Below are 18,591 nucleotides of genomic sequence, written 5' to 3'. Positions count from 1 at the left end.
TGAGGGGAGCCTGTGCTCCTCAACAAGAGAGGCCGCGATAGTGAGAGGCCCGCGCACCACGATGAAGAGTGGCCCCCGCTTGCCGCAACTAGAGAAGGCCCTAGCACAGAAACGAAGACCCAACACAGCCAAAAATTAAAAAAAAACAAAAAACAAAAAACTACAATGAGGTATCACCTCACACCGTCAGAATGGCCATCATCAAAAACATCTACAAACAATAAATGCTGGAGAGGGTGTGGAGAAAAGGGAACCCTCTTGCACTGTTGGTGGGAATGTAAACTGATACAGCCACTATGGAGAACAGTATGGAGGTTCCTTAAGAAACTAAAAATAGAACTACCATATGACCCAGCAATCCCACTACTGGGCATATACCCTGAGAAAATCATAATTCAAAAAGAGTCATGTACCACAGTGTTCATTGCAGCAGTATTTACAATAGCCAGGACGAGGAAGCAACCTACGTGTCCATCGACAGATGAATGGATAAAGAAGATGTGGCACATACATACAATGGAATATTACTCAGCCATAAAAAGAAACAAAACTGAGTTATTTGTAGTGAGGTGGATGGACCTAGAGTGTCATGCAGAGTGAAGTAAGTCAGAAAGAGAAAAACAAATACCGTATGCTAACACATATATACAGAATCTAAAGAAAAAATGGTTCTGACGAACCTAGGGGCAGGACAAGAATAAAGACGCAGACGTAGAGAATGGACTTGAGGACATGGGGAGGGGGAAGGGTAAGCTGGGACGAAGTGAGAGAGTGGCATTGACATATATACACTACCAAATGTAAAATAGGTAGCTAGTGGGAAGCAGCTGCACCGCACAGGGAGATCAGCTCGGCGCTTTGTGACCACCTAGAGGGGTGGGAGAGGGAGGGCTGGAGGGAGACGCAAGAGGGAGGGGATATGGGGATATATGTATACGTACAGCTGATTCACTTTGTTATACAGCAGAAACTAACACCCCACTGTAAAGCAATTATACTCCAATAAAGATGTTAAAAGAAAAAACAACCAACCACATTAACAGTGGGCTAAATAAAAGAGTCAAGGTCGCTTTTAGCGATAAAAGCCCCCGTTAAATATTCTTCATCTGCTTGTTTTGCTGAATTTGACATATAAGCTACTCATTTCTAGTCGTGGTGATTTCAAGTCTATGACTTTTTCTTTAAGAAAGCATTCCACGGAAAGCACACGTTCTAGAGCAGCGGTCCCCAACCTTTTTAGCACCAGGGACCGGTTTCAGGGAAGACAATTTTTCCACAAACGGGAGGGGTTGGGGGGATGGTTCAGGCAGTACTGTGAGCGATGGGGAGCGGTCCAGGGCCCAGGGGTTGGGGACCCCTGTTCTAGAGGGAACCTCAGAGGAAAAAGTGGCAACCTTCCCCTCTCTAAGGGACTCTGAGTTGGGGGCATGTAGACTCCTTAACAGACCCTGGACTAAGTCTCCTATAATGAAGAGACTATAAGGAAGAAGATGTGGAGCTGTGTTGGGGGAGTTTCACAGTAATTACCTTGTAACAGGGATCCAGGCAGCAGCTACAGACTCAGCAGCCTGGCCACTGCTCTGGCTTATAAGTGGTGCTTCTTCTCAGTTTGAATTAAAAGAAGATGAAACACAGCAGCCTAATCTAAATTTCCTCCGCTCAGTCATCTTGGACATTGAATTGAGCTCCCTGCTTCTTTCTGTATCCTTCCCTGTCTGTCAGTCCTCCCTGATCCTACAGGGGAACACGGTAGAGGAGGAGCACAGACTCGGGGGCCAGACTCCCTGGGTTCAGGTCCTGGTAAGTGTCACTCACCAGCTCTGTGACCTTGGGCAAGTTACTTACCTCTCTTGCCTGTAAAATGGGGCTGGGGATAACAGTACCTATTTCATAGGGCTGTTATAGGGAGTAAACTAGAAAGGGGATTAAATTAAAATAAAATACCTGTATATGTATAACTGATTCACTTTGCTGTGTACCTGAAACTAACACAACATTGTAAATCAACTATAACTATACTCCAATAAAAATTTTAAAAAAGAAAACAAAAGAAACTTAAATAAATAAAATTAAAATAGAAGTGCATGTCAGTGTTAGCTATTATTATTTTTTCCTTCCTGTCTTCTTTCATTTGCTTTCTTTCAATGAATAGTTACTGACTATCCCCTAGATACATGTCTCTACACTGGATGCTACATGAACTTTAAATATAGACAGGATAAAGTCTGTGCCCTCCAAGGAAGGACAGAAGGTAAAAAGTTATCGCAGGAAAAAATCACCAGTCTGGGATTTGGGGAAACTGAACTCCGGCCCTAACACTGCCAGTAACTTCTTTATGGCTTTCTCGCCTGTGGACAAGATCCTTCTAGGAATCTTGACCAGAGAAAGGAATAGTATGCAGCCAGGCCTCATGTCATCTACCATGTCATCTGAGTGATTACACAGCCAGTACCACAAAAACTCAGAAGGAAGAGACACAGTTTCTTGTCCAGCCAGTCAGAGAAGGCAGCACAGGCTGCCAATCTGTGCTCGGCCCTGAAGGATGGGGCGGAAGTAGGGAGACGGAAATGAGGGCAGGCTGTTTCCGGTGGAGGAAGGTGCACGTGCAGACGCACAAGAGTATTTAGGAACTAGGAAACAGAATATTTCAGCTGTTGCTGAGAACTGGTTTTGGGAAAGCAGGAGCGAAGACACAAGAGGTCAGCTTTTGAAGGGCTGGTGCGTGAAAAAACAAGTGGCAGTTTTTGAAGAGCATGGCGCGGTATGGGGAGATCCATCTGCTGGTGGCCACAGGAGGGAGCCGGGTGGAGAGAGAACAGTTGGAGGACAACTGCACCAAGAAGACACAAGGACACAGGGTGAGGGGTGTCTGCAGCCTCGGGAGGGAGGGGGCCCCCATGGAGCAGCTGTCAGGTCTGGGGGGCTCTCTTAACCTCTCTTATCCACAGTTCTCTCATGTTAACAAAATGATAACACAGCAAAGTGTAAGCACAGTGCCTACATGTGGTAAGGACTCAGTAAACGTTACCTAGAAAATAAAGTGATGGATGTGAGAAAAACTGTCAGTGGAGAATTACTGTTCACCTGGAAGTCCCAGTTATTGGTGAAACAAATAGCAGGTGACAGCAAGAAAGAGGGGGACCATGGAGACTTCCTCCAAGTCACCAGCACAGTGGGCTGGGAGAAGATGACCAAGAGAGCGGGTCATCCAGGAGAATGTCAGGATGTGGAGGCATGGCATGCACCTTTCCTTGACTCTTCAATCAGAATGACCTGGGGTAGCAATACTGCAGTTGCCATGGAGACTAGGGAGAGAATAAAAGTCAATGCCCTTCCTGGCCCTGGAGCCCTGATCTCCACACATGGTCCCTGAGAAAGAGATGAGGGGTTCTACCCTCATCTCTCAGCACAAAGCCACTAATGATGCCAGTCACAGATATTACTGCATCCCCTAAGAAGACAGTAAGCATTACTGTTTCCATGTTCAAGGTGAGGAAATTGGGCTGAGGTCACTTGGTGAGCTGGTAACAGCTGAACCCAGAGCCTGGACTTTCTCTTGGACTTGAAAGCCTGTTCCTCTCCCAGCTGTCTGTCTCTCAGGCTGTTTTTACCCCATTCAGCCTTCACAAACAGATCTAAAACCATACTGCAAAATACAAGAGCATGAAATTGGAAATAAAATAGGTGCTTCTACATCTATTTAAATCCCATTTATTTTTAATAACTACTGAGGTTAAGCTTTGTGTGATAGGTGAGAAGTTGGTTTAAATCTTGATTTATCTCTTGGTTGACTAGTAAAATATTGTCATTCTGCTCAAGTGAAGAAAAGGCCCATTGAAAATGTCACACTTATTTAGCTTTTCTTAAAACTAAGTGTACACCTCTGGGGCACTTTCTTCCAGGGTCTTAAGCACCTGTGATTTGCCAGCTTTTAGTTTGCTGGTATATTCCATTCCTCCAACATGTGGTGGGTACATATGTGTCTGCAGGCCTATGGCAACCAAAAGGCTAATGCTCATTCTGTCAATTACACAGAAATTCTCATCTTAAGTGGGAATCATTTGTCCTTCTAGTTAAGTGTCTTTGACAATATATGCTATTTATAAATCAAAGGCATCTGGCTCTGAATGGAGGCTAATTACAACCACAATAAAAATAATAAATACAAACTGGTTAGCAGGAGAGTCTCCAGTATGAGCAAAAACAATTACGTCAATAGGCCTACCCTAACACGGAAGTTAATGAGAATACCAGGCCATCGATCAAGGACCTCACAAAGACATTTTTAAATTAAATCCACAAAGCATCGCTGTCCCTAGTACTTCCCATAGGTCCCTCCTTCCATTGATCTTGAGGGTCGCCTCTTGACCTCAGTGGCCCAGAACAACACTTCTGGGGTTTTCCCACTATCATCTGCTGCTTCTTATGCCTTATTCCACAGTTGGGGTAACCGCTAACTCTCCGTCTTGCTTAGTTATGGTGGGCTTCGAGTCTCTCACCAGACTTAATCTAAGAACCCAAAAGTCTCTCTTTTACTAGGTTTTACCTGAACAACAGTGGAAGCAATTTGTCTCTTAAACTCACTCCCTGAGCTTTAGGGTTCACACCCTGCCCAGTTGTGCCTTCTCATTATGAGGAAAGAAAATCCACTATTAACTCGAAGTAAGGAAAACCAGATTCCAGGTTGAGACAGCCCCTTTCTTCCAAAAGCCTGAAATATCAGGTGAGGAGTTCTTTCAATCTGTTCAGAGTTTAGTCAGCACATTCTGGTTATTCTGGACCCAGAAAATCCTCAGAAACCAGGGTCCATTATGTAGGGTCAGAGAGATGGGCACGTATGATGATCAAACAGGAATTAATGAGGACTGAGGAAATCCAACCAATTTCACCTGGAGATCTCTGTGGCCATCCATCTTTTCCGCCATCTGCTCCAAATTTGGACCTATGCCCTGAGAGGCAAAAGAAAAATCCACCCATCTTAAAAGTCCACTCAGGTGAAATGCCATTAAATTGCACTATTGTCCAGAACTGCAGAGAGAAACATTTCTTTTCTAGTTTATCTGGCAGCCATCAGTTGTTCCTCATTACCCTGAGAGAAGCATCTGGTTTAGGCTCTAGAATAAAATACCTCACAATCTATCAAAATCAAACCCCTAAGAGCTAATACTGAAAGGAAGGACGGCCTCTTACTTGTTGGAGGTGGGTGGATTCATGCTTTCCCATGAAGTTCATATTCTGGTGTACTTATCTTTGGGAGCTGCATTCCCTGGGTGAACAGGAACCCAATCGTCATACCTGTTTTATGATTTTAAGCATTCCACATTAGCATAAATTAAAGCACATTCATATGGCTTTTATTGTTCAAGATGACAACCACCTCACTGTAAAATATTATTCTTCCTGAGGTTCTCAGATACCTCTGTTAACTTGTCCGGAATCCACAGGCATTCTCACGTTTTTCCTGCAGTTGTTTGGGCTCTGATACAGAGTCTAGACACAGCACAGAAACAGAGGGAGGTCTTTCCACAATGTTTGTAGACCAAAGAGGATAAAAAATGACTTAAAACACACTGGGTTTTAGGACACTTCAAATAAGATTTCTTTCGCTATATCCTGATCTCACTTCATGAGAAATAGGTATATTCCTAAACCATCTAACGTAAGCCACATGGTAATAAATAAAAGCTCGTTATTTAAAGGAATTCCCTCTCCTTCTCTCTCTCTCTCTCTGCTGAGTTCACATAAATAAACATATATTCAAACCATTTTAAGCCAAAGATCTTATCTTTCTTGGAACAAGTGCTTTGAAATATATTGTTGTTCAACTCCAAATGGTTTCTCCCCTATTTATTTTGGAGTTCTTTGACCTCAACTACATTTGCGTAGGGAGAGAGAGGGAGAGAGAAGGAGAGAGAAGTAGAAAGAAGAAGAGGAGGTGGTAGAGAGGGGAGAGAGGAAGAAGGGGAGAGAGGATGGGAGAGAGAAAGTGAGTGTGCTCCAGAGAGCTTGTGCAAAGGGTTCAGCCTACAGTTTCCCTCAATTAGCATGTGTCCTTGGCTGAGTGTGCTAAAGGAGGTGTGTCTGCTCTCTCCTCAGCGTGGTTCAGCTCTCTTGTAAATCACATAGTATAAGCATCTTGATATGCTCAGTAGACATGTATATTTTACACAACATGCTGCAACTAAAAAAGAAACTCTAATCCAACACATATAGTAGCTTGGATTGGGTTGACAATCTAAAAAAAAAAAAAAAACTGGTTAAAGCATGGAATCATAAAAATGATACTCTTGTTATATATATCAACTGACATTTATTCATAGATATTTAAATATATGAGCGTACACTCATTCACAAATTTGGTACAGGAGCAATGCCTTTTCTTTGATGATGGGTCCAACTGTCTGGAATTCCCAATTGTCTTTCCTGTATAAACCAGAGATCTACTATAATTTTCAGGTTTAGTTTCTTAAAGAAGAAAACAACCCCCAAACAACTGAAAAGCAATCTGACTGGGGAAGCTGCCTAGATTTCTATGAATTTTCCCCTAATCTTTTAGAATTATCTTGTTTATACTTCATTTGGCCACAGTTTTCGGGTTTTTTTAAATCAAAGTCATCATTGACAAGTCTTTCCAAGACAACAGTATAGTTTTCATAGAAACACCTCTCCTTTTCACACTCATATATATCTGTTTACATAATATTTAGCTACATGTCCCAAATGGAAAAAGTACAACTGGCATAAACAGGTTTGGCAACAAGCAACTCTCAACTGGCTTCCAACTGAACTGACTGGAGAAGGAGGAGGGCCCACAAGAGAGCAGCTGACTACCCCAGCATGCCACAGACATCTGGCACTTACCAGAGGGAAAAGAGCACAGCCTGATGGCTGAGTGGATCCAATGAGCTTCTCTGTACCTCATAGAGGCTCAATCAAAGAAATAGCTAATGATCTATTCCAACAATGGAGGGGGGAAAATGACCAAGTTGGACCTAGGGAGGAACTGTAAGTCGGTCTCTAACCTGATGCCTTCCTAAGACTTCGAAGGATAATTTGGGCTTTTTTTTTTTTTTTTTTTTGCCATTTGGAAGATGTATTTTTTTTTTTTTTGGTCTGCTTAATTTTTATCTTACAGACTATTGGATAAACCTCCTCATAAGATGCAATAAGTAACACTGCTGTAAACAGGACAGAAAGAAAAAGTAGCTGTGCTTTTGGCTAAACAGAAAGAAAAATGAAAAGACAGGATATACATTATATAAGTATATAAATATATAAGTCTATACTATACAGGTATGTATATACTTTTAAATATATAGTATATTATATGTAAAAGTACATATACTATGTATTTTAAAGTATATGTATACTATATACTTTCTATAATATATACTATATACTTAAAAGTAACTATTGTATTTATATAAAAGTATATATTCTATACATTTTAAATACATAGTATATATTATATAAAAATATATACACTTTAAAATATCTAGTATGTTATATATAAAAGTATATATGCTATATATTTTAAAGTATATATACCTGTCTATATATTATATATAATATACTGCCTTTTAGTTATATATGTGTATATGTTATATATATAAGTGTATATACAGATGTCTACAGCATATACGTTATGTGTGTGTGTGTGTATACTTATCTGATGGTGCTTTATGAGGTGTGGAGGTTCACACTGTATCTTAAGATCCTTTGACTAAAAACTTGAACCCCTAAAATTCCAGCTGGATTGAAAAATCGACTTAGTTTCCTTGGTTCAGTACTTCAGATCTCAGTCTATCATTTTACTCATCATTGTTACTATACAGGGTTTGGATAAAAATATTCTAGATGAAAAGTATCTGAGGCTGAATCCAGTCTCAGTGTTGAGGAGTGAAAGCCCTTAATCGTCCATCCTGGCTAATTCCACTTTGCAATACTTGCAGCTGTGAGGGATGGTATATTTAAAGGGGTTTTATTTAGCTCTGGAGTTTTATTTATTTATGATTTATTATTTACATCCTGCCTACTTCCATGAAGGATTTGAGGCAGCTTGGCTCTTCAGTTAAGCCCGTCCTAGATCAGTTCAGTCACTTCTCCGTCATACTGCTACGTCCAACTTCAATGAGTAGTTTTCCCAGTGTGATCAATTAACTCGGACCCCTGTGGTCCGGGCCTTCCACTGAGCAACAAAGGCGGTGCATTTGCAGAGTCTGTGACCTTTGGTTTGCTGCCCAGTGCAGGAAGCCGCCCCAGCAGCACAGGAAATCCTGGACGAACTTCCCAGGGCATCCCCTTTGGTGGCCAAACCTCTCTGGGGGATGCATGGAGTGTGGAGACCCACAGGGTTGTCAGCAGCTCCACATCCTGTGTCGAGGGAGCAGAAAAGTGGCCTCAGGATGCTCCCTGGTGAGAATGTAGGGTACCAGTAAGTGTCCCAACCAGTAGGGGTCTCCACCGATATGTTCTATGATCACACACCCTTCTGTGTGAAGCAAGAGAATGGGGAAAGCCTTGACCCTGGCTCCCATGGATCTCCACTCTGTCACGTCTCTGACTAAATGGAATAAACGCTTACACAAAAATTTTTAAATAGCCGTGATAAAAATGGATACCACCAGGGAAGGTGGCAGGTCTCTTGTGAACTGTGAGACAGTTCTCAACCATGACATGTCTCAAATGCATCTCCACAGGCTGTGGAGATATTGATCCCCTCAGCCCTCAAGCAGTCAGGGATGGCCCAGGGTAGCTGGGTCACCCCAGTGTGCTGAACAAATGTTAGCACTTTCTCACATGCCCGGGCACATAAGGGATTGAGAACCAGCCACAGCCATGTGGAACTGCAATCCTAAACATCTCTCTTTCGTACAGAGCCAGAGATAAGATGGATGCTACGTTCCCAAGTGTCATTAATACTTCCTTGCCTGATTCCTCACCTATGATATCAGGCCCTCACAAGTACCCTGTGAGCAAGGCATCCCCAATGTACAGGTATGCAAACTGAGCCTCAGAAAAGCCAAGCAACTTGCCCAGAGCCATCTTTTTGAAAGCACCAGACTGGCCCAGTTCTGCTCATTCTCTACTTCCTGCACAGTGTGTAGCCATGAGGTGCACCTAAGTCCCCAATCTGACCTCTCTTCTAACGAACAATCATAAAAGATTATTCGTTAAGATTAATCTTAACGAATAAAATTAAGAGTGGGAATCAAAAATGAAAAGTAAGGACATTATGCTGGGAAGAGTTCCTTGGAGGAAGCCTGTGAAGATGGACTGACCCTCATTTGGAGACTGAGTGGACACCACAGTGGGAGCATGACAAATGGCGGAGAGGGCAGGCAATACTGGGTGAGGAAGAGATTCTTCTTGTCGGGCAGGCTGTGATAGGGCCCTGGCAACCCAGAGCAGGATGTCATACAAGCTTTTGGAAATGTGGGCCTGAGGCTTGGGATAGGGGCTATCTAAAGATGGGACTTGGCAGTCATTTGCTCAGAGAAGAAGGCTGAAACTTTGGGGCTGGCTAAGGCCTGGCAGGAGAATATAGCCCAGATCCAGACCATGAGGGGTGTCGCTGAGCCGCTGTGAGAGGTCTGGGAGCTCTGCAGCTCCAGGTTAAAATTTCTAATGAATTAGAAAACAGATAGTTACACCTTCCCTTTAAGCACCTTTCACATCTACTTCGTGGGATTCAATGTAAGAAAATTCTTGACCTCAAGATCCTAGGACCTAAAGCTGAGCTGGGCTGTTAAGGGTATCTTTACCCCGCAGAGCCTCAGCTCCTGGGATGAATGGAACAATCTTCAGACTATCCACATCTACCAAATTGCAAAGTAGAACCCAAAGAGGACATTCTCATGCCCAAGGTATAGATAGGAAAAAGGCTGGCTCTTCATTGGCTGATTTCAAGTCCTCATATGAAGTTTCTTGACATTGTCACTTACTGCACATGGCTGACCTGGCCTACAGGTGCAGCTGGCCCCTAGGAAGGAGCTGGTGGTCATTTTACATGACTGCACCACTGCAGAGGATGGACAGGTGCCCATGCCTTAGTAGAGAACCCAGCACAACTTTGACAGCAAGATTGCAACACTCTCTACAAAAAATCTTGACCACAAAACTAGAAATAGTACTTCCAGCTGACCTCAACTCTTCCCCTCTGAAAACCTAGCATCTGACTTCTCAACTGGCAATGAACAAGCAAGACCAACAGCCCAATCACATTGTTAATTCTAGCTGCCTTAGAAAATAAGAAAGGGGTCAGGGAGGAAATCTGTGCTTACAGGGATGGGAACACAACAGAGTAGTGAGGAAAAGTATCTATGTGAACCGATAGTGTTACTTACAGAAGGCAAGTTTTACAAACTTATGGTTACCAAAGGGGAAAGGGGTGGGGGATGGATAAATTAGCGGGTTGGGATTAACATATATATACTACTGTATATAAAATAGATAACCATCAAGGACCTACTGTATAGCACAGGGAACTATACTCAATATTTTGTAATAACCTATAAGGGGAAAGAATCTGAAAAAGAATATATACAACTGAATCACTGTGCTGTACACCTGAAACTAACACAACATTGTGAATCAACTATACTTCAAAAAAAAAAAAAAAAAGAGAAGTATTAGCTGATTATCAGTTTTAGTTTCTCATTACACCACAGATAGGTGGTAGGTGGATTAATTTGCTTCAGTGGCCAATGTTCCTGGAATATTTTATAGTAAAATATTTTAATGGCTAATATTAACTTGTAATTTATCACTGTAAGTTTAGTGAGGAAATTGAAAAATGATCACACTACAGGTGCTAAACACATCTATAGATTAGATGGAATGTATGCATTCCTATAAAAGGCATCCTGAATACCGGTCAATCTGGCACTGACTCTCACTGGAAAATAGTTGTTAAGTTTCTCCAGGGGATGGAGAAATGGAATATAATCAGGTTATTTGTCACCTTGCCCTGTGTGCTTAGCAAAATATGAGGAAGCACATAAAAAGGTAGTCACAGAATCAGCTTTACAATTATTTTTGCTACTTATTTTAAAGCACATCTACACAAGCGTCTCAGCATCACTCACTATCTTAGCAGACAGGTTCATGCCCGTCTGGTATGTCAAGAGCTACCACCTCCAGATAAGGCAAGTTCAAACTCAAGGGGGAAAGTCCAGGAAACAGTGACCTATGGAAGAGACCCAGACAGGAGTCCACCGCACTGAGAACAGAAGACTCTCCAAAGGTGCACGTTGGGAAGAGAAGACTTGACAGCTTCAGATCAGAGTATCTCTCCATGTCAGGAGGGAACAGTACACAGTGAAAAACAATCTAGACAGTGACATGATATGAAAATCTACTGAAATGGTGAAGGGTAAAACCGAAACCAAAGGTTACCAGAGAGTTGAATTCTACAGTAAGGAAAGTTAAAGGGTAAGAATCTAACCCATTCTGCCCATCTGATTTGTATTCATTTTTCCATGTCCACTAGCTTCCTCAATAATATTCATTATAATAATAATAATACGTATGTAATGATCATTTATTATACGCCAAACACTCCTAAGCACTTTCCATGTATCAACTCCTTTCCTCATCAAAACAAACCTATGAGGCAAATTCTATTAATATCTCCATTTTACAGATGACAACATTGAAGCACAGAGAGGTCAAATAAATTACCCAATGTCACACACCTAGTAAGAGGTAAAGCCTGGATTTCCAGACATTTTGGCTCCAGAGCCTTTGCACTTAACCGCTCTGCTTTCCTGTCTCTCAACGAGGAGGAATGTCCAAAGGAGAGAAAAAAAAACAATGGCAGTGAATAAAATGGGCTCTACCTAAAGCTTGCTGGAATAAATTCAGTCTACCAGTTCCTGCTGCTCTGGGTTTGTCGTCCCCAAGGAAAGTGGACGCCATGATTGCCCTCTCCCACCCCAGCATCCATCCCACCTCACCCCCACCGTAGGGAGGACATGGGATTTGGGCAGACTGATTCATGGATGTGGTCTCTGAAAAAAGCATATCTTCTACATGTAAAGCAACAAGCTGGCATTTTTGTTTATGGATTAGCCTCCTCTGAACTTGGGAAGTGTAAGTCTTCCCAGATCATCCATGAGGTAACTGATCAAATCAACCTTCAGATCTACAAAGCTGAAAATCAGACCTCAGTCTACAAAGAAAAGAAGCAAAGAAAAGCAGTGTCCCTTGAAGCCCAACCCGAAATAGTCATTCTAATGAATAGCCTAATTCACTTCTCCAAGAGAGAATAAAAATAAACACCATTTACTGAACACTTCCTATTACTGAGGAGCTATTTCATAGGCCATCTTCCTCGTGCATTCTTCTGTGCTCTCCCTGGAGAGGGGGCAGGGGTCTATTAGCCATGGAGTGAAGGCTGGCAGTTCCCAAGTATCACAGGTCAACACTGCTTCTAGGACAAAATTTATATTGGCCTGTGGTTTAATAAGAAAAATCTGAACAACCCAATATGAGTTTTTCTGGAAGCTCTATGTGTGTGGTATAGAAGACTCTCCTTTATTCTGAGATTATATTCTTCCTACTTCTGGTGTTGAAATATCTTTTCTTTTATGAAAAGATTATAACATTATATGACAAATTTTCTACTGCTGTTTTTAATATCCTTACTCCCCAAGATGAAAGCTAACAACTCTACATTGAGCCTCCTGAATTAAAAAAAAAATTGTTGTTAGATCATAAAATTCCTAAGTGTAGGGTTGCTAGCCCGGGGGCTGACATCCTGGGTTTTGCTTGACCTCAACCACAGAGAAAATTTAGAAAACAAGGAGACAATTGGGTGGCTGGAATGTCCCCTGTGCTGATGTCTTCCCTGCTAAGCTCCTAGCTGACCTCCAGTTACTCCCTTAGCCCCCCGTGGCTGCTACCAATAGGGTTTCCCTATCCTTCCTGGCCAAGCTGACGTGCTGGGCAGAGTTCAGGACACAGCTTTAACTGTGGTTTCCTGATTAGCAGAGAGACTCCAGTTAGGCAGGAAGGAGTTCAAGCTTGACTATTATATGTCATAGTCATCTACCAGTTCTTAGGAATGAATACATCAACAGAAATGACCTGGAGCAAAAGAGTATTCCTGAGAAAATCCCCAACAACTCAGAGAGAGACTCTTGTCACTGCACTTCATCTTTTGTGTCTTCTTTTGACAAGAAAGTGACACATTTAAGACTCAGTTACTCTAAAATGTCATTTAAGCCAAACAATATTTGAGAAGGTTAACGGTGATTGAGAGAAATGAGTGCTAACAGGAACCAGACAAAACATCTACACAACTTCCTGGCTAAGGAATAGCGTGATGAGAAGAGACCCCAAAACAGGAGTCAGGAAATGGGGTAGTTGAGTGGTTCTGCCATTAGATTGCCTTAGAATCTTAGGAGAAACCATTCTCAGGTCTTCTACTTCCTCACCTGCAAAATAAGATGGCTGGTCACTCTGCATCCTAAAATTCCCTGATTCTGTTCATTGTCTGGAGAAAAGAACAAAGTACCTTCATGCGTCAAGAAAGATTGTGAGAAATAATACTGAAAAAAAACCCTTGAAGGTAAAGTGGAAAGTTCCTCAGGGGTCTCAAGGCCCTGATCAGACACTGATGAAAGATGAGCCCCAGGATTGGAGCCGCAGGAACACCTCCAGAGGGGTTCTCCCCAGAACAAGCTTCCAGCCAGAGCTGAGAAATGAAGAATAGGGCCTGTATTGCTGAGACCAAGAGAGAGAAGGTAAGGAAGAGAGCAGGAAGAAAATAGGAGGGAAAGAAACATAGAAAAGGCAAAGGCCTAAAATAAGTGGGATCCTATGAGTATCAAAGAGCACGTGAGGAGAGAGCACGGATGAGTAGAACTCTGTAAGGGGTTGATAGCATACGGGGGAGGAGTGGAGTGGAAAGAAGAGAAAGCTGAAAAGAGAGACAGGGCAGAAGAGCAAAGGGAGAGCAAAGAAAGAAGGAAAAAAGATAATCAAGACCTCTGCCTCTCATTTTGAATACAAGTAGAATTTCTTAACTCTCCCATCACCCATTCATCAAAATAAGTCACCAGATGTGAGGTCCCAGGGCATCCTGCCAAATTAAATAGAGAAAAGCTGCACCCTTAAAGAGAACAAGATAGTATCATTTTCTATAATTCAGTGCACGCAGAGGCAGCCCATCTACACACAGATATGGAAGGAAAAAGTCCACCAAGGGTCCATAGCCTTAAAAAAAAAAAAAAAAAAAAAGATTCTGGCCTAAGCTATCCAGAAATAGAACATTTTGATTACAAAATAAAAACTAGGTCAATAAGATAATAGACATGATTTAAATGAAAATCACAGTATTTGTAATGGGCTAAAAATGGTATCAATATTACTGCAGAGAAGGAATATAATTAAATGTATTTTTAAACAGCAGCTCCCTGACCCAGCCCTACAAATCCCAGACCGGCCACCAGTATTTCTCCACCTCATCGCAGAGGAATGTGCTGGCATGCCACAAGTTGGTCTGAAGAATGCAGAGTTTCCTACTACTTTAGAAGATCCCAAATGACACTGGTGAGCTACATTCTTTCACTCGTAGATCACTGTGATTCATTTATAAAGCAAAGAAATGGAAAGGTTAGAGATCTGACCATTTCATTCTTTCACCATTTTGACTATATGGCCAGGAAATATGCAATGGAGGTCTGACTGCCACAGTTCTCTCAGGTCCACTGAAACCAGGAGAATTCCAGACCATCATAGGAGGTGGTTATAGATCCTAAGAGTTTAGCACAGGCTAGGAATTAAGATAAAGGGTAGAAGTGTACATTTCTGGTTTTCTTTCTACAATTTGCGGTGTGAACTTGCAGAGAACTTTAACTCCTGAGTATAATTAATCTTCTAAACCCTCACATGGGAGGAAGGAGGCAAAAAGGAGCAAGATGAATTAGCCGGAAGGAATAATGTTCTGGACAGTGAAGACAATTACTACAATAAGCACACAAAAGTCCTTGGGCATTTCCTCGGTTGTCTATACAGAAGCCAAGTCCTAGGACTCTGTTTATGAGGAAATATCAATGGCCCTTCCAAATTTGGGAGGCCTTCAGAGGCCAAATAAAGATTAAGTTGAATACATTACCACTCTGGAATATATATGTATACACACATACGTATAGTATTCCTTATTTAAGGATATTGCATCAATATTTATATCACGGATATCTCAAATAAGCTATCAGCATGACTACATATACATATTAATCATCCAGAAGAGATTATTTACAAAATCTCTTTGTGGCTAGTGCATTTCTACTAGTAAGTTTTTAAAAAGAATCAACTCTTTAATATGCTTAAATTCCAACATACCAACTTAGTTGCAAGGCATTCATTCATCCTTAGAAAGCATAAGCTTACCTCCCATAAGGAAAATCTGTTAAATGACAACTGAACTTGTCAAACAAAAGACGAGTAGAGAACTTAGTCATTTCATGTTACAACTCATGTAACTGAACTTCCTCAGGGCAATTAAGTGTGTGTGTAAAATATCATTAAGGTAGTGTCCACTTCACCCCCTCTTTACTTTGAGCATTATAATAAAAGGCATTTCAATAAGCAGTGAGTTGACAGATATCATAGCCATGATATGTCACTTTCTGTAAGTGACATAAGGAGCTCTAAAGGCCTGGTATTCTGAGTCAAGTGAAATAAGTCACTATAATAGGTCTTAAGGAATTCTAAACCAAGAGAAAGGCCAAAAAGTTAAGGATCATCTGAGCTCATCCTACCACTCCCGGGGTTGTTCTTATTTATAGTTCCTGCCTATCACCAGGGCCGCTAAACCTTGAAATGGAAATAGTGAAGCAGAAGTATGGCAAGGGTTGCTGCAGACAGGGGAAACTTCTGCAATATCCAGAAAGCACGGAGCTCAGTTTTTCAGATGAAAAGCACTCAGTATCGGTTTTAACTCTGACCTTCCACGACCTCAGTCTGGAGATCCTGATAGGGATGAAAGAAAAGAACTAAAAGGCCAAGCAAGTAAAAACCACAGAAAGAATGCTCAGTGCAGGCATACGACATGGGCATGCCTCTCTCTGTTCCGTGAGTCTGGTGGGGGGAAATGGATTATTTATAGGGGAAGGGAAGGAGGATGACAAAATAAGCTCTTGACAAAGAGGATAAAAGCTTATGCTGGGAAAAGGCTTCGCAGTCATTTGCACTCTCATGGGATGAACTTGGTCTAGCAGTGACTTGGGCATATTCTGGTTTCTCAGCAGGGAGGAACCAGCTGGGGCCTGGGGACACTGGTGTTTTGGGAGAAACAGCTGCTTGAGCACGAGTGTCGGAAGGAAGTCCTCTTCCCTACTGCCAACCCACAAGACACAGAACTGTAATCCAGTCGCAGGAGCTACTATAATGAGACAAAGGGGGACAAGATTGAGTCAGTGCCGATTAGTGCCCCAAGAGTTTGACAATGGGACCATGCCAACAAATGCAAGAAGGGAAAACACCAGCCAATAACAGGGGGATCCTCATCTAACAACAGGACTTGGGGAAGGAATTCTAATTTTATCTATTTAAGCAACTATTAATTACTTATACAGGTTTAGGAACATGATGGACTGGTGAGTCAATAAGGGATGTAAAGGTTTCTCTATAAACAACATGTAAACCCTCTATTCCAAGTCTTTTATCTGATAAAAGTTGTGAGTCTGACAGATTTAATTCACTTTCATTCACTTCTGTCAACTTGTCAGTGAACTACTAGAGAGGAGGTAAGTGGGAAGACAAGAAACCTCTCTCTAGAACAATCATCCCCTTAGTAAGAGCTCTCGATAACCCCTCCCATTACCCTATTTGTACGTTATAAGCCAGTAAGCATAATAGAAAACCTTCTCCTCCTTTTTAATAGCTATTCTTTCCAATGGCTAAAAGTCTGAATAGACTAGGAACTAATACCGAGTATATCAACACTGGCCATTTTAATGGGAAAAAATATGAAATATATATCTTCATGTAAATGGAAGTCCTACATTATAAAAGCAGGCGAGATGATTATGTGTGACAAATACTTAACAGTCAAATGAGAAAAAGTAGAAAAAAGTTCTCCCTTCTAAAATAAACTAATCTTTTTCCAGCGTACAATCCTCCTAAATTCTGACATTTATGCTTGCTTCAAAAAACAATTTAAGTCAACACTTCCCACTCTGTTATTCTATCCTGAGGCATACAAATTTTATTAAATAGCCTAAAAATGCTCTCACGCACAAGGAGCAGGCAAAAACTGACTTGCACCATGACAAAGTCAAGCTATAGGCTGACTTCTACCCTGTCGTTGTGCTGGCACCAAACTAACCTTGAGTTCTGCTTGCCCACTCTCTCTCCCTCCCTTCCCCCTTCCTTGAGAACCATACCAAAGCCTCCCAGTGTGCGCTCTCCCAGTGATCACCACCACACTACGCCAGTGTCTTCAAAAACACCTTCTCTGTTTCAACAACATCACAGTCAGAATGACATGTTCCTCTCCTGGTCAACGCCTCCATCCCAAAACAGGATCCTGCGAATTCCTAAAACCTCTGTCTCACTCTTTTTTTTCTGGTTAATTCTTTTTTTTTTTTAACATCTTTATTGGAGTATAATTGCTTTACATTGTCGTGTTAGTTTCTACTGTATAACAAAGTGAATCAGCTATACGTATACTTAAATTCCCATATCCCCTCGCTCTTGAGTCTCCCTCCCACCCTCCCTATCCCACACATCTAGGTGGTCACAAAGCACCGAGCTGATCTCCCTTTGCTATGTGGCTGCTTCCCACTAGCTATCTATTTTACATTTGGTAGTGTATATATGTCCATGCCACTCTCTCACTTCATCCCAGCTTACCCTTCCCCCTCCCCGTGTCCTCAAGTCCATTCTCTACATCTGCGTCTTTATTCCTGTCCTGCCCCTATGTTCTTCAGAACCATTTATTTTTTTAGATTCCATATATATGTGTTAGCATATGGTATTTATTTTTCTCTTTCTGACTTACTTCACTCTGTATGACAGTCTCTAGGTCCATCCACCTCACTACAAATAACTCAATTTCGTTTCTTTTTATGGCTGAGTAATACTCCATTGTATATATGTGCCACATCTTCTTTATCCGTTCATCTGTCGATGGACACTTAGGTTGTTTCCATGTCCTGGCTATTGTAAACAGTGCTGCAATGAACATTGCGGTACACGACTCTTTTTGAGTTACGGTTTTCTCAGGGTATATGCCCAGTAGTGGGATTGCTGGGTCATATGGTAGCTCTGTTTTTAGTTTTTTAAGGAACCTCCATATTGTTCTCCATAGTGGTTGTGTCAATTTACATTCCCACCAACACTGTAAGAGGGTTCCCTTTTCTCCACACCCTCTCCAGCATTTATTGTTTGTAGAATTTTTTGATGATGGTCATTCTGACCAGTGTGAAGTGATAGATACCTCACTGTAGTTTTTATTTGCATTTCTTTAATGATTAGTGATGTTGAGCATCCTTTCATGTGTTTGTTGGCAATCTGTTTATCTTCTTTGGAGAAATGTCTATTTAGGTCTTCTGCCCATTTTTGGACTGGGTTGTTTGTTTT

General features: G+C 41.7%; 1 protein-coding gene across 5 annotated transcripts in view; it reads right to left on the bottom strand.

Moving 5' to 3' along the window:
• SAMD4A (sterile alpha motif domain containing 4A) overlaps positions 1-18,591 on the bottom strand; it is a 224,967-nt gene that overhangs the window by 116,783 nt on the left and 89,593 nt on the right. The window lies entirely within an intron of this gene.

Source organism: Balaenoptera musculus, chromosome 2 (assembly GCF_009873245.2).
Source record: "Balaenoptera musculus isolate JJ_BM4_2016_0621 chromosome 2, mBalMus1.pri.v3, whole genome shotgun sequence".
In the NCBI taxonomy this organism is placed as follows: Eukaryota; Metazoa; Chordata; class Mammalia; order Artiodactyla; family Balaenopteridae; genus Balaenoptera; species Balaenoptera musculus.
The sequence above is the reverse complement of the archived record's forward strand: the minus strand, read 5'-3'. Positions and strand labels throughout refer to the sequence as shown.